At 44.0% G+C, this 17,425-nt stretch overlaps 1 pseudogene; it reads right to left on the reverse strand.

Annotated features, from left to right (window-relative positions):
* Positions 1-15,545: 15,545 nt before the first annotated feature.
* Positions 15,546-17,023, reverse strand: LOC125611150 (annotated as a pseudogene).
* Positions 17,024-17,425: the final 402 nt, after the last annotated feature.

Genomic DNA, 17,425 nt, shown 5'->3' on the forward strand with positions numbered 1-17,425 from the left:
GGCTACCTTGCAACTGAACCTACCCTTGAGTGGACCAGGGAGTCAGTCACTGACCCACTCTCCTCCTCTTGGAACTACAGAATTCACATTCCTCAGGTCAACCATCCACCCAGCAGGTGACTTGGATGCCAAGCACAGTGGAAGTGTGTGTGTTTTTTTTTTCTGAGACCTGAGTTTTAATCACAGGCTGATCCATAGGTATTGGGTTTGAAGATACCTGGAGAGAGGAAGGGAGTGTGATCGTCAATCCTGTATGTCCACTTGGCCAGACTACAGTGCCCAGGTGGTCAGTCAGCCTGGATGTTGGTACAAAGGTATTTTAAAGATGTGATTGACAATGAATTCTTCGGACAGAGAGTCCAGGAGATTGTCTTCCATAATGTGAGTGGGCCTCAGCAAATGAAAGGCCTTAAAAAATAAGACTGGGCTTCCCTCTGAAAAAGGAAACTCTGCCCACAGACTGCTTCCAGAGTAAGCTGCAACCTCACCACTTCCCTGGGCCTCCAGCATGCAATCTGTCCTGCACATCATGTTAAACTTGCTACTCTCCAGCTGGTGAGCCAGTTCCATAAAATAAGGCTCTCTTTCTCCTTCTCCCTTTAAGTACTGCAACTCGACAGTTCAGGAGATCCAACCTTGCTGACATGTGACAATTGTGATCTTTCAGGTAGGTTGGGACAGGCTAGTGAAAGGGATTTTGCTATGCTGCAGTGGCAATGAAGCCATTGAGGTCTCCTCTCAGGCCTGGCTGGAAGACACCCTGCCTTGGACTCTGGTTCTGGCAGGCCCACACTGGGCACACACTCTGGCCGTATTGCACTTGATTCTACTTGGCCAGGTTGGGACATGTGCAGGAACAAAGTTTTGCTCTTCTATCATCTTCAAACCTTGGGATGCTATTTTTTGAACTATCAATGTGAGTAATGTTTGCAATCCATCCTCTCCAGAAAGGCAGTATGTAATCCAGGAATACAACCTACAAGGAAATTACAGAAAGAAGGTAGACACTTAAGAAAATTTATGAGAAAATCAAAGAATTTCCCAGATGACCCCAGACATCTGTCAAAGTGGGATCTGTGTTGAGGAGTGTCCACAGAATTGAACTCCGGCCAGTGCTCAAGTTTCTGTTCATATGACTGAGTCTCCTGGCCAAGCAGGACAGGGAGGTCAGCAGGATGATGTGGGGATCTCCATCTGGGCTCAGCAATGTGTTCATGAGGTCACCTGTATCCTGCAGCTTGGCAGATGCATGTCTGTCTTCTCCTCCCAGCATCCAGTCCTATAGCTCTAGGGAGATGGCAAGTGGTATTTGTAGCCACTGTTATACTTCAATCCAGACCCTTGCAAATGGCAAGAACTATGAAAGAAAAGAAAGGAAAAGAGAAAGTATAGGAGGAAAGGGGAGATGGTTGGCACAGAGGAACCTGGAGATGGATTTCTATTTCCCATGCTTCCCCGGGGCACCCTGAAGAACTGCCAGATGGAAGGGAGGTCTCACTGTGCCCCTGTCCTTCAGTGCCTTTCTAATGAGAACAATAGTAACAGTGAACATTTTCCAGAAGTTTCCATCTTAGGTGTAGCCAATCTTCATTATTCAAATTCTGTATTTGCAAGTTTACTGCTTGCTAAAACTTACTTGTAACCCCCAAATCAGTGCCCATGTGCACAGAGCCACCTGATAGATATGCTCCCTGCTGAGGCTGAATGAGACATCTTCCTTCCTTTTTGTTCTTACACTGTAAACAAATGTCTGTTTCTCCACCTGTCCTGTTTAAAACACCCTCCATACATCATGCTGAAGTGCTCTTGTGCTCCTAAGAAAAGGAAGGCTTAGACAATCTCACGGAGAACACACACATCACAGAATCTCCCTTCCAACACAAGCTGTGGCACTGCTGTCCCTGTTTCATGCTAACCAATTGGCAGTTTGTATAAATTAAAGTGTCTCAAACAGAAACCACAAGGTGACATGTTGATGGGTGGCTGCAAGCAAATGCGACCAGAGGCTGGCAGGCTCCTGGCCCTGCTGTACATAGGATCAGCACCCCAACATTCACTGGCTCAGGGTTTGAGATGACTTTACAAGAGCAGATCTGCCATGGGTAACAAGAACTATTACACAGTTGACTACTGACTTTTGGGTATCCTGTTCCTGGCCGGGTGCTGGATCCCATGGGCAGTGGCTCAGAGCTCACAGGGATGTGATAGAGCAGAGCCATCCTGAGTAAGGGTCAAGTACTTCCCACGTTGTTCTGTATAACCCTCCGAGGTAACCCTGAAAAGTACCCCCTATTGTTGCTCAGGGCTTGAGTGGGGTTTCATGGGATTAAGTGACTTGCCCAAGGTAATCACGGAACCAGTGACTTCTGAGTCCAGAAGTCCAGCCCTGGCAGTCAGACCATGGAGCCCTGGGTGCACCCTGAGTGATACTGCCCACTCACCTTCCCTTCCTGCTGGGGCAGAGTCATGGGTGTTGGGAGACTAAGAAAATGGGTATGCAGAGACCCTAGACTGATGCTCCCCTGACATGTGAACCCTTGGGGACATACTCGACCCACAGCACCTGTTGTGCTTAGGCTCTCTTCTATTTGTGTTTTGTGCTTCTGAGGTAGATTTTTCCTTTGTGGTTACCACAGCTTATATAAAAATCTTAAGATTATTTTATGCAGATAACAACTTAATCTCAATCATATACAACTCTGTGATTTGACTATCTACTTAAAACACACATTTTATGCTTTTGATGTCAGCATTTCCATCACTTTGTACTATGTATCTTGACAATCTGTTTGCTCTATAGATGTATTAAATATTTTTCTCTATATATATACTGAGAAATATTGACTCAGTATTACTTATTGTATTGATGTCTGTGATTTAAAATGTTTTATGTTGCTAATTAGTAATTTTGTTTGTTTCAAATTCACTCTCTTCAGCAGTTCCGGGGACCTCGTGGTGGAGAATGTGGCTTTTCTTTGGGAGAGTTATCACCTGCTTCCTCCTCATTTCTGAAGGACAGTTTTGCTGGACAAAGGATTCTTGGTTGGTGAGTTTTTCTTTTTTTCCCTTTACCACTTTGAATTTATCCTCCTGCTCTCACCTAGCCTATAGGGCTTCTGTAGAACAAGTCCTTAAGTGCCCCCTTGGGGCTCCTGTGTCTGGGATAAAGAGGGATGTTTTCAAAGCACCAGTTTCTGTGAACTGCAGACAAGCATAGTCTCAAAGAGTAACAGGGAGGACTGTGCTGGGAGCTGCACAAGTCTTGTGTGGGACAGTGCAGACATTATGGTTCAGCAGAGCTGAGTGAGGTGGTTGGGCTACTCCTTATACCTCCAGCATGGAGGCAGGAAATGTGTTCTCTCTAACTGGAGTGCTCGCTCTCTCTCTCTCTCTCTCTCTCTCCCTCTCTTTTCTATTTTTTTTTAATTGTTGTTGTTGCTCTGATCAAAGAGACAGAAAACAATCTTAGTTTGGGATAAGCAAAATAAAAGAAAATGTAGGTGGAAGGAACCCTATGTGATGCCATTCCTCTAGCCAGTGTGAGACACCATAAATTTAATGGAATTAATCAACTTAAATTTGAAATAAAATAGCAGGTATCCAAGAAAATTAAATCCCACAAGAATCTTCACACAGAGTTGCTGGTGGCACTGATAGACCCAACCTGATCTTTTCTTAAAATTGGGCTTCTCGCCATAAAACCATGAAAAGATAATTTCGGCTTTACTATAAATTACTGCAAATTCTGAACCTACTTGGAATGCCTGCCCGTGCCCTGAACTCACCCATGTCTGGTTTTCCCTGACCAGATAACAACCCTTTCCTAAACCTTAGTGACACTTCATAAATTCTGGCCTTCCCTGACTGGATAACAACCCTCTTTGAGTCTCTAAGATCTCCATAAATTCTGATGCCAGGGCCAGCAAAAAATGTAAACTTGTGTTATGCTCCTCAGAGTGTTGTTATCTGTAACCCCCCTTTGTGTAACTTTTTGGGCTATGAAACTGGGCCACAAAGAAGCCTCGGGGCTGTCTTGTTCCCGCCATTTTGGGAGGGAAAGGCAGCCCGGCTGGTCGAAATAATAAGCTTGCTTTAATTTGATTTTAATTGGAGTCAGTGGTATTTTCTTGCATCCTGGTCTAACAGTACCCATCATGAACCTCTGCAATAATTCCTAAGACATCTGAAAGTTCGAAAAGTGAAAAAAGGAATCTGCCTCTGCTTCCTGCATCAAGGCCTCTTTTTATTTAAGACACTGCATCAAATGGTCTGGTCTGCTTTTGTCAGTAGCCAGGAATTTTAGGAAACACATAAAAAGAAATCCACTGTGATTCTGGTTAATTTTTAAGCACAGCAAAAAGCATGGTAACATTAAAAAAAATGAAGAAAAATACCTTTTTAGAATATTAGAATATTTACTTTATTTAAGCCATGTGAGTGATATAACATCCAAAACAAAAACAAAACTCAAAACATGATTTTATCCTTTACCCACATGCACCCCACTTCTTAATACAAGGGGTGAGAAACCTGGGGATTAGTCTGCAAACTGAAGGATTATTTTTGATTCTCTCTTCCCCTCCATGTCCATCACAAATTGGGAACAGCTATCAACTAGGCAGCATCCAGAAATCCAAGGTCAGTTTAAAGCTGACCAAGAAAAGATGAGACAGAGGGTCCTGAGGGGCAGGCTGGTGGCGTACAATGGCTAAAGAAGCAAGAGCTCTCCTAAGGAACATAAGCAGTAAAGACAACACTCCTCCTCTGCCTGGAGCTACCACCCTCAGAGCCCAGGGCTGTCTGTAGCTCTCCAAGGATTTCCTGGGTGTCACCTTCTCGGGTTGTGGTAGAGATGCAGGGGTCACAAAACTAAGTATTTGCCCTTTCTGGCCTTTGCAGAAGGTCACCCTACCACTGGATAAGCTCCATAAGTACAGGAAACCAGTTTGCTCAATCATGTGTCCCAAGTGCTGAGCAAATAGTCAAGGGAGGTATGGATGAATGGTGCCTTCAGGCAGAGGTGTTCTGTTTTGCAGCTTTAAAAGAGATAGAGGTGGGGGAACCTGAGTCACCAGATCCCATACTAGTATTGCACCTGGAACACAGAAAGTTCTGTGCACCAGCAGTGAAACCTTTATGTCTCTACTGATTAAGAAAACACTAGATGTTCATGAGTTCATGAGAGTTTTTACCATTCTTCAAGTTCAAGAACCACAGGAATAAGGGGTCAGTAGAGCAGGTTAATGAGGGTTGCTCTTGAGAACTGGGAAACTGGAGAAACCATCCAAGTCCCCATTTCTCCTGGATTCCTCAGGAGTTTCAGTTCCAGTCCTCTCCCAGCGGTAGACGTGCACTTACAGATTTCTGTAGCTGGGTTCACAGGTCATCTTTTCCAGGGGAAAGAGGCTCCAGAAGTCAGGTCACTGTCCCCAGCCTCCACGGGAGTAGGGGAAGAACTGGTGGCAATAGGCTCAAGTTTTGGTTACTCAGAATCCAAGCAAGGGAATGTCCTGTTCCATTTCTGCTAGAGGCCTGAGGATACCTCTTTAATTTCTTGTATAGGAGTTCTTTCTTACAGATTTCTTTTCCTCTCAAATAAGTCCTTTTTATCTGAAGATTACTGCTTTTATAATCAATGAATTTTCATCTTAATGCATAATGAAAAAGTTGTGAATCTGCAGGCAAGAGGATGAATCAGGAAGCAGAAGCAAGAAAAGCCATTTGTAAAGAAGCAAGAAATGAAAACCACAGTGATCCATGTTCTAGGGGCATGAAAGGTGTGTTTATCAGAAAATGACCCGACTTCTAAACATGAAGGCTATTTTCTCCTCAGCAATCAATGGCAGCTCTTGGAACTTTGGCAAATATGGTTAGAAAAACAATTTGCCTTTGTTAAGAGCTAAACTTTGTGTGTTTTTTTTCCTTTTTGTGAGATATCTGTACAATTTTCTTTCTTTTTTCAAAATTAGTTTTTTAGGGATAGAGTTGTAGCTTATTGGCAGAATGTTTGCTTGCCTTGCATATGTGAGGCCCTGGGTTTGATCCTCAGCACCACATAAAAATAAATAAAATTATTTTTTTAAATTTTACTTTTGATACAGGAATCCATTCTTCTTACTGCAGATTAGATCATCAAATATAGGTTATTCTGCATTTCCAAACTTCCTCCCTCAAATATCCCCAATTATTACCAGTACTATGATATCTTCACTGTTTTTATATCTGCATAGAAAATACTTTGCATTATTCCATGTTTTATCAAACAGAGCAATAATTTATAATACTGTACTTGCTTCATTCCACACCTTGTTTTTCAGCAGAAAGATTTTTGAGATTCATTTTGTAAAGCAGATAGGAAAGAGATGAAAAGATAGACTTATATTCATTCTTTTTGAGTGCTCTTTAGTTCCCCTCCTAAGAATCTGCTACTTGTTGTCCATTCATCCTCCCCTGATGGGCCCTAGATCTTAGGGCTTCTTGTTGTTATAATGTAGAGTATTCTTATTTGTGTATGCATGTCAGTCCCATGTGCACTCCACCAGAACAGACCTTTAGTATTTGAACTGCTAGGACCTGGGGAAGCACGGTCATGGTGGGCTTTGGCTCTATGAACTGCCCTCCCCTGGAGCCTGGTCAATCACCCCAACAGCAGTGTGCACAAGTGCTGACTCTTGGTGGCACCTTGGATTCTCCCACAGCACCTGTCTTGACAGCGTGAGGCCAGTGGAATCCTACCTCACTGGTGCTGGGTTAGAGGGGCACCCAAGGACTTGTGAGGTGGACTTCACTCACTTGATTGGCTGTTCTGATTTTCCTTTTAACCTACTGAAGGCTCACACTTCTCATTTTCCATTTCTTGCTCTTTTTACTGTTGTTGTAGGAATTCTTTATGTACCATCCTTCCAGCTTAGGGCTAGATTCCTGTCCTTTGTCATGCAAGTTCAAACTAGCTGGTATGGTTATATTTAACTATAGATTCCCTTTTATTCAATTTGCTTTTTTATGCGTCTGTTTAAAAAGGTGGCTCTCCCCCATGCTTAGCAGATACACATCACATGCTTTCCCAATAAATGTAACATTTCCCTCTTTAATTTGGGCCTCTAGTTCACTGAACTTTAGGATGTGGAACAACTTGCAGGCTCAACCCTCAGGCAAGCCCATCTATGAAAGCATCTGATATTTCTCAACTATGTGAAAAGCTGGCAATCACACTGTGTACTATTGTATCTGATGGCATAAAATCATAAGCTCTGCTCTTCTATGAGTTTGTAAAAGTAGCACAAACCCCCAGCCTACCTGTGAACTGAGACCTGGCTGGACTTGATGCTACTCTCTGGGACCCCAAGAAGCCCAAGTAGATTAAAAGGCACACATTAACATATGTCACCTGTCTCTTTTCCATTTCCTATAAATATCTCCTTGCTAAAAATGAAGATTCACCATATCTCATTCTCCAATCTCACTCTGCAATAAGAGGAATCAGGATTCCCTGGAATGACAGCTGACTTGTTAGACCATGACGCAAGAAAAGACCACTGACTCCAATTAAAATCAAATTAAAGCAAGCTTATTATTTCGACCAGCCGGGCTGCCTTGCCCATCAAAATCGTGGGAGCCAAGGACAGTGGCGAGGCTTCTTTGCGGCCCAGTTTTATAGCCCAAAAAGTTACACAAAGGGGGGTTACAGATAACAACACTCTGAGGAGCATATCACAAGTTTACATTTTTGCTGGCCCCGGCATCAGAATTTATGGAGATCTTAGAGACTCAGAGAGGGTTGTTATCCAGTCAGGGAAGGCCAGAATTTATGAGGTGTCACTAAGGTTTAGGAAAGGGTTGTTATCTGGTCAGGGAAAACTGGACATGGGTGAGTTCAGGACATGGGCAGGCATTCCAAGTAGGTTCAGAATTTGCAGTAATTTATAGTAAAGCTGAAATTATCTTTTCATGGTTTTGTGGCGAGAAGCCCAATTTTAAGAAAAGATCAGGTTGGGTCTCTCAGACTGTGGAAAAAGGGCAGAAAAGAAACATGGTGTCCCCAGAGCCTCTGGTGGAGCCCGAAGTCAGGAATCACTGAAAGAAAACCAAGAACACAGAGTACTGCAAAGTGATGGAATGTGTCAAGGGACAAAGCAGCACCTCAAAAAATGATGGGGAAGAAAACTGGCGCAAAGGGGCAAGATGACACAAGGTATGGGTCAATAATATCCAGGTCAATATCCAAGACAAGTATCAGGAATCACATGACATAAGCAGGTAGGTGGGGCATGTAGACAGTCCCTCTCCTGGAAGCAATCTGAGTAACCAGCAGACAGTCCTCCTTTAAGGAGGCGGTTCCATCCCTGCTCCTTGCTCCTCCAGGGTGCTCCCTGCATGACACCTACTCCAATGTGCACAATACAGAAGGTAAAAGGGTGAAGAAGGACATGCAGAACACTGACTGGATTGAGCTTCTGTCCCAGGCCTGATGGAACACACGGTTAAGATGTCCCATCTCTGTGGCTGACATCAGTCGGTGGAGGCACTAACAGAGCAGGCACATGGTCCCCACTCCCTGCTCCAGTTTCCACATACCCTGCCTGGTCACACTGCTGGCTGGACCTCTTCTGGTTCCTGGGGATACCTGATTCATAATCATTTATGTTTTGATCAAATAAACTCAGTTTAAGCTTGTCCAGGGGTTTTCCCTTTTAACAAGAGTCACCCATGTCCTGGAGAAACCTGACTCAGGCTGCCTTAGCCAGATGACAGAGGCAGACAGCAGCAGTGTAGTCAAGGTGATGGCAGGCAGCCTCAAAACCAGAGCATGGGAAGGGGCTCTGCAATCTTTTGCCCCAAACACCAACAGGAATGTGTTCAAGAGAAAACCATCAGGCAAATCCCAGCCAAGGGACAGTCTACAACATGCCTGATCAGCATTCATCAAAATCATCCAGGTCATCAAAAACAAGGAAAATCTGGGACACAGTGGAGCCAGCCTATAATCTTAGCTGGAGATCAGGCAGGAGGATCACAAGTTGCCAGCCTCAGCAACAGGCGAGATCCTGTCTCAAAATAAAAACCAGAAAGGGCTTGGGATGTAGCTTGAAGCTAGAGTACCCCTGGGTTTAATCCCCAGGACCAAACCAAACTAAAAACTAATAAAACACAAAAACTGAGAAACTGCCACAGTCCCAAGAAGCATAAGGAGGCATGGTGGATCCAGTAGGGGGTCCTGAGACATGGAAGGACCTAAGGTAAGCAAGGACGCCTGGATAATCAAACACCTACCTGGATACCAATGCTTCCACATGGGATCAGCATTGTGAAAAATGTACCCACTCATGTAGGATGGGAACCTGGTGTTGGGGATATGGGAACTCTCTGTACTGTGTGCAGATCCAAAAAAAAATTATCAAATAAAAAAGCTTCCTTAAGAAAAACAAAAAGGTGCAGGACTGTATCCTCTAGCCCATTAACAACTCGAGAGCCAGACTGGAAGCTGCATGCAAGGAGCACAGCTGGCCCTGGGCACAGGCTGGCTCCCTGCAGGCCAAAGGTGAGGGCTCCCAACAGCTTGGACAAGGGGAGACACTCCCTGATATTCCCAAACCTGCAGCACCTAGAGGGCTTGATGAGGATAGCCAGCCAAGAAGATGCTGGTACACCAAAACCAAAAGAGGACACCATCCATGCTCACTTCCCCAAGATGAGGAACAGGAGAGTCACTCAAAAGACTGAAAGGTGCACAGCACTGTGTAGGTTCTGCCGTCCCTCCGGGTCCTGCCGTCTTCCTTGCTGGACTCTTCTTATGCACTGACTGGAGAAAGATTCTTTAGCTTTGTACATAGAAACAGTTGGCTCCCAACTGTAAGACTCTCACCACGCTCTCAGTAACAACCCAAGAACTTCTGCTACCCTAGTCTTCTCAAGTTTAAAATGAGAGTAACATCCACAAACCCCACTGGTGTTATGAGTTCCAGAGCAAATATTTAGGCAAAATACTTGGGGTCTTACAAAAGCACAATACAAATGAAAACTTCCATCAGCATGGCTGGTAACTATGACAATGCAGCCATGCACTCAATATTGGAAATTCAATATCTGATACTTATCTAAGGACCAGATGAACAGCAAGGACCATCATCTCATTCACATTTTCCAGAACATACTCACTGAATGTTGCTTCTTTATCAAGGTCTGTTTATAAGGGACAGATACCATGTTGTACTACTGGCTTTCCCAGTTAAGGAGAAATGTTCACATGCTAATTTAATACATCACAAAGCATGATAACATCACCAAATGTGCAAGTACTCTGAGGTATGCTGGTAGTCTCCCTGCTGCTCCTCTTGGCCCATTACAGGTACCACACCTCAGAAGAAACAGCTTTTACCAGGGTTTGCTGTGCGGCCACAGAGAGCATGGGGCCAGCCCTCTCTGATCTTGGCTTCTTTCCATTTGCAGGTTTCGTCAAGGATGCTATTCTCTTTGTTCTCCTGCTGAAGTATCTTTCTTTCTCTTTGTCTCATCATAAATTAAAGTATAAACCCTCAGGGGAATGTCATTGTCACTGTCAAGCAGTAGCACCCATCCTCTCTTGATGTGAAAACAGCAATGACAACCAGAGGAAGGAGATCTCACCATGAATAGAAACTTAGCTGCCCCAAGAGCTCCACACCCATCCTGGCCCACTCCCTGCAGCTCTGACAAAGGCCCCACTGTGCAGCCTCACCCACAAGCTTGATAATGTGCTAATTTAATTTTCCACTATAGAAACCAGAAACAGCTCAATTTTAAGATTTCCATTTGCAGTCAATTCAAACCCTTTTTAGCTTCTGTTCTATTACCATTTTTGGTCACAGAACAGCACTCCCTGTACACAGTGATGGCTTATCAAACCCTCTCTTATGTTGTGCATGTAAGCATGTCTTTCTTAATAAGCCCTGCCTGCAGCACCTTGTGCAGGGTCACACCATCAGGACATCTGGTAAAGACATTTCTGACAGCTCTGCTAACCAGTAATCTGTCCCAGGCTCACTGCCCCAAATTGGGAACAAAAGCAGGTTGCTTTCTTAGAAATGTCAACACTGTACCTAAATCTGAAGCAAATTCAAAGTGAAGCTAACAAGGTAAATGTCACTTTAAATTCTGCCTTGGGCTGCAAGAGTAAAAAGTGCATATGTGCTCAGTGAAGCAAGAGCTGATGCTGTCTTTCACCAACAACATGAGAAACAGCCCATGTTTCCAGGTGTTAGCTTGCAGGAATCACCAGTGAGGGCTGTGCTCTCCAGGGTGGCCATTCTCACTTGGCAAATATTTGAACATCCTTGTTACAGAGGGACCTGTGGTTTTGTAATGAAGAGATACATTCTGTGGTTTCATACACAGAAGACTTCACTGGAGAAAATGCTGCATTGTGAGTTTCTAGTGGTCCTTCTCATTAGGAAAGAACCCTGCTCTAGAAGGACCCAGATCCTGATGCTGAGAGGCTACTGTTGACTTCCTCACTTGTTTTAACAAATCTTCAACTTCTGCAGTGCTTGACCTGGTCATGCTGTGGGGACACAGGTACTCAGACACCACCTCTTTCTTCATGGGTTTTAAAGTCTAGAAAGCAAACCCCTGGACATAAGCACTCTGCGAGACAGCCAGACACAAACTCAGGCAGAAACAGGTGTGGAGGCAATGAGGAGGCTGGGCCTTCTCCACATGGAAGCAGTGCTTGCCTGAGCACTGGGGTCACAGCTCTGGGATGAAGGAGAGCCAGGAGATATGGCCACATGGGTAGGACGGTAAGGGAGAACAGAGGCATTGTGGATGGGAAGGGCAACCAGCAAGAGCACCTTGTGGGGGAGCTGAACACATGCTGGGCCCCAGTGGCAATGGCACGGGGGAGCAGAACCCCATAAGGGAGAAGAGGACACTGACAGACTGGATGTACCCAGGTCCAAGGAAGTGGATTTTGACCTCCAAGAAAGAAGGAACCCTGGAGGAGCTGGGCAGCAAAACAGCAAGACCATAGCTGGGCTTTGGGCAGCAGCTCCTGTGATCTGCTGAATTAAAGAGGGAGGCAGCCAGCAGGCAGACACAGATCACAAGTCCTGAAACCTTTCAAAAAAGCCAAAAAGGAGCAAGGTGCTCAGACCATCATTCAGGACACTAAAATATTTGGCACTCTCAGCCAGTGGGCAGCAGAACCAGGCTGGAAAACCAGCAATGACCCCAACATGTGTCTCAGGAACACAGCTGGGATTGGGGTGCCCTGGCTGCAACAATCCACTCTGTCCTCTCCAAACTCAAAGAGCAGGAGCTGTAGGTCAGACCCACATCACCCCATCCCACTGCACACTAAGAACCAAGTGCTGAGAAGACTGACTGCTACCATTTTTGATGAGCATTCTCTGAAGGGCCTTGCAGAGATGTCTTGTCTCATCCACAGTCCTATCAAGAGGCACCATGGGCTTTGCCACGGAGGTGAAGAAACCCAGCACACAGTAGGCCACTTTGTCTCCTTGCTAAATGTTTGCTAAATTACTCATCATTCCTAATATCAAGATGATCATTTAAGGACACAAACAACAACAACAACAAAAACTATTTTTTGCTATCAGCAGACATCATCTACTCTTTACATCCTGCCACAGGCCCCGCATGACTGTTTAAATTTAAATTAATTAAAATTAAATATAATTTACAATTAAGTTTCTCCATAAAATCAGCCACATTACACAATCTGCAGTCACATCCCCCAGCTAGACAGTTCAAGGACCCCTCCAGGGGGTCAAGAACCCCTCCATCACTGCACAGTCCTCTGTAACCAAGCTTGAGCTCCTGGGGGAAATTCGCTCCTAAGTTGAAAATAACTTCCCTAGTCATGTGCATCCTGTCACACCACCCGGCCACACCTCCAGCATTCAGCTGACTGTGTGCTGTGTGCAGTGGAAGCTCATTAAGTGCTGGAATGCAGAGGAAATTCAAATAGGGTTTCTTCCCCAAAGGAGTTTACAATCAAAGAGAACGAAGAACTATATTAATGTAATTACACGATATTGTATTGTAACACGTTCGATGAAACACGAGCCAAACAGACATGGCAGAGGAAATTACCCAAGTTGGAGAAGGATGACTGCAGTGTGGACTCGGGATCCTGCCACAGGGGCAACTAGAGCCAGAACTACACATAACATGTACAGCACAGAACAGAACAGCACAGAGGGGTTGCAAAATCAGACACTGAGGGAAAAGTAAACCATGGAATAGTGTTTACAACATGAGCCATCAAAACGTAAATACTGTGTGTTATTTGCATGCTATTTATGGATGCATATGGCTATTAAGAAGGCTTTGATTTTTAAATTAAACTATACATAAAGCAAATGAGAACCCATTAGTGTGTTCATTAACACTTGGGATATTGTATTTCTCAAAACAAAAGAAAGAAGTAAAGGAACATACAGAAATGGGAAAAAAAAAAGGATTAGTTTTATGGTGCAAAATGGAATGAGACCCCCTCAGGTAAAGAAGGAGGAAGTGGATCTGGAGGGTAGAACTGAAGACAACATTTGCCCAACATAAAAATGGCATCAGAGTCTCAAAGTATCAAACAGAACTACCAGATGACCCAGCAAGCCCCCATCCAGGCTTGTATCCACAAAAAGGGAAACCAAGACCTCATAGGACACCATACCCCATGTCATTGCAGCAGTAATTACAGGACCCTGGGCACCTGGCCTCCTGCTCACACAGGTGTCCCCATCCTTTCTGAATACTTCCACAAGCTCAAGATGGCCCACCATGGCCACCCAAGCGATTTCTTCCTTGCCTCCCCTGAGGCACGTCCTTCAGCCTAGGGGAAGGTTGACCTTCCAGGTATGTCGGGTCTTGGTTCTCCTCCTTCAGTGCCCCCATACCTGTGGAGTTCTCTCACTGGCACAATCTTTAATCAGAACTCAAGTCATTCTGTACTCAACTCCTGTCCCAGGCACCTGGGGGTCCTGCCACCCTCTGCCCACCAGACTACTCTCCCCTCTCACCTACAAACACTGGACAGAAATCCTTACTCCACAAATGGCTAGGCCTCTGTGCCTGGCTCTGCCCCATGGTAAAATGCATCTGTCAGTATTTTATCAGAGATATATCTTTGGTATGTCCTTCATAATGAGCTCTAGAAAACATTTACCCAACCTAGCCCATAAAAATCATTGTGTTAGTCAGATGTGGTCACCATGACCAAAATACCTGACAGCATCCACTTAGAGGAGGAAAAGTTTATTTTGAGCTCATGTTTCTGAGATTCTGTCCATTTTTGGCTCAGTCCACGGCTCCAGGTCTGAGGTGAGGCAGAACATCATGGCAGAATAGTGTTATGGAGACAAGTTGCTGGGCTCCTGGCAGCCAGGAAGCAGAGAGATAGAGGGAGAGGGAGCTGAGGAATATAGCTCAGTTGATAAAGTGCTGCCTCCTGTGCACAAGGCACTAGGATCAATCCCCAGCACCTCCACCACCAAAAAAAAAAAAAAAAAAAAAAAAAAAAAACAGAGAGATGAAAAGAGAGAGGAAGGGGGCCAGGGAAATATCATCCAAGGCTACATGCATAGTAACCTATTTCCTCCAGCCACACCCACCTAAGTTATCAACCAGTAGTTCTTTCAAATTATTAATCCATCAGCAGACTAGCCCACCCATGAGTTACAGCCCTCCTCATCTAAGCATCTGGCCTGTGAACAGCTTGCATGGCCTCATGAGGAAGGCTGTGTGGCTAGAACTGCATGTCCCACCCACTCTGTTTCCATAATCCTCCCACAGGCCCTCCAAAGTGCAGCATTCTATTTTTAAAAACATGATACCAGAGGCTTATAAAGATTAACTTAATGAGATTTGCACAGGAGGCCAAAGTGCCAGGATTCAAACCCAGGCAAGCCACCTCCAAGGCCTGCATTCTTGGTGTTGGATTACCCTGTCACTTCTCTCTCTGATAAAATACTGACGGATGCATCTCCAGATGTTCCATGCATGTTTCCTGGAGAAGGTGGAGGAAAAAAGTCCTCTTCTCATAAACTGACTTCTTGGATACACTGGAAACAATGCACCTCTGACTGGAGGGGAGGATGAAAGAACAAAGCTAGAGCCAATTGCTTGGTTTTCAACAGGGAGAGATGAATCAGGCACATTGGAATTTTACCAAAATTGATTTTGGTATCATTTTTACTAGATTCCATTTCTGAAGACAGAGGCCCATCCACTTTATCCAAACAAGGCATATTAAAACTTCTGTGTTTCGCCAGTCCAGATAGTCTACAATAATTAGAATAATATATATTCTGCTTTTGTAGAGGAAGATGTGGATCAGAATATGGTGGAGGGATCATCATACTACAGGCATTTTCCTATGGATATGACAGGGTCCCAATATTATAAGGCACTCTCCGAGGATCAATTAACCCATCATAGCCTGATTTTCTTCTTTCGGTGATAATCTGAGGTCCCAGAGGATTCTCTCTGCCTTCTGAGCCTCTTTCTCCTCCCACTGGCACCAAAGATGAGAACATGAGTGGACCCTTCTTTTACAAAAGAGGAGCTCTCATGTCAGATGAAGGTTGACCCAATAGTGAGGGACAATTTGGAGAATGCTCTCTGGCAAAAGCTGTATTTGAATCATCAGTGCATAAGGATCTTTTTCTAACAGTTTAAATTCAACCTCATTTTAAGTTAATTTTTGTCTGTTGTGAGCATTTTGTTTCCTTAAATCTTGAGGTATCTTTTAGCACTCTGAGCTACTAGCTCATTATCATGTGCTTTTTTCTCATAGTTCATAATCTGCCCCAGATAAGAAAGAATGGTTCTCTCCAATCTTCTTGAAGTTCACTGACTTGCTTTCTTTAGGTCTCCAGATGTTCAGTTATATGGCTGATGTTTTCATCTACTTTGGAAAGTTTCTCCTCTCACTCTACTGGGTAATTTTTCTCTCCTATTAATTTCTTTTGGAATTTCATTAAATTTTATATAGTTCAATCATGGCATTAAATTTCTGCTGAAGATTCTGATTCTCTCTTTTAAATTGTGTATTTTTGACTGGAAAGATACTTGCTCTGTCTTAAAATTTTTAATATGTTCTATAAGGTCTTCCTTTACTTCATCTACTTCCGATAATAAAGTAAGCATTTTATTTCTTTTAAGATTTTAAAAGGGCCATTTAACTTAGCACCATAAACCTGTTCCTTTAAAGCTCCCTTTGGCTGATCATCTAAGTGCACACCAATTTCTGAATCACTCTTCATTTTCAAGTCCAAGTTACCAGCATCTCTTAGGTTTTCTCCAAGCACAGAAACCCAATTTTTTATCTGCACCAAGTGTTCAGTCAGAGACTTAGAACTTATTCTGCATATACTGTAGAGTCTTCCAATGCTATTTTCTGTTTATTAAGGTCATTCACTGTTTCTTTCCATACTTCAGCTTCTTGTAAAAGTTGTTTCTGACTATCCTGAAGTTGGAAATGTTCTTTCAAAACCTCTTTTATTGCTACCTTAAACCCTTCCACATTCATTTGAAATATTCTCAAGGTTGTTTCACATTTGGCTATTGGTAACTGGAGGGGTTTTGATTCATCTTCTAAGGACTTAATCCTTCTTGATATATCTGCCATCAATTCATCCTGATGAGAATATTTAGTCTTCTCTTCTTTTAGCTCTTTTTCTAGAAAGAGTATTTTATCCCCAAGTTTAGATTTAGACTTATCCAGCTTTTCATATATTGCCTCCAAATTTTCTGTTCTATGGACTTCTTCTCCAAAATGGCATCCTTTAAAGATGACTCTAAGTCTTCATGCTCTTTTTGAACAAGGCTCACTTTTTCAAGTAGTTGACATTTTTCTTCAATTAGTCCAGCAAGTTTGGGGGCAAGCTTTTTTCCTCTTCTCACATAACACATGCTTCTAACACACTGACTACATCTCCACAGAAACAAGATTACAGCAAAAAAAATCCAATAGCTGTATATATCAACAACTCCCAAGGAATCTATAAGAATGAGGGCCTGGTTTCATATCCACAGACAATGATGCCAGAGCCCTGCATACTTCTTCCAGGACCAGCCCCAAATACAGCTGAGGGGCAACCCTTTGCCCCTCCATCACGCTAAGGCTGCTTTTTGCCTACTGCTATTGCAGCCACAGCCTGCCCAGCCACGCCCAAACAGGCTGTGGACACTCAGGTCTTTGGTGAGGAATTCAAACATGCACCAGGAAACAGAGCATACCATTGTGAAGCAGCTGCAGGGGTGGGGTAGTGGAGCTATAGGCATGGGCATGGGAAGCCACAGTCATAGGCTCCCAGGGGCCTAGCATACTCAAGTGCCTGTCAGGGAAGTCTTGGCCCCTTCACTATGCTTTGAATCCTGAATCAGTGCAGGTTCAAGTCTGTCCCAATTGAGCCAGAGAGGACTCCTC

Source organism: Marmota marmota, unplaced genomic scaffold, assembly GCF_001458135.2.
Source record: "Marmota marmota marmota unplaced genomic scaffold, marMar, whole genome shotgun sequence".
NCBI classification, from domain to species: domain Eukaryota; kingdom Metazoa; phylum Chordata; class Mammalia; order Rodentia; family Sciuridae; genus Marmota; species Marmota marmota.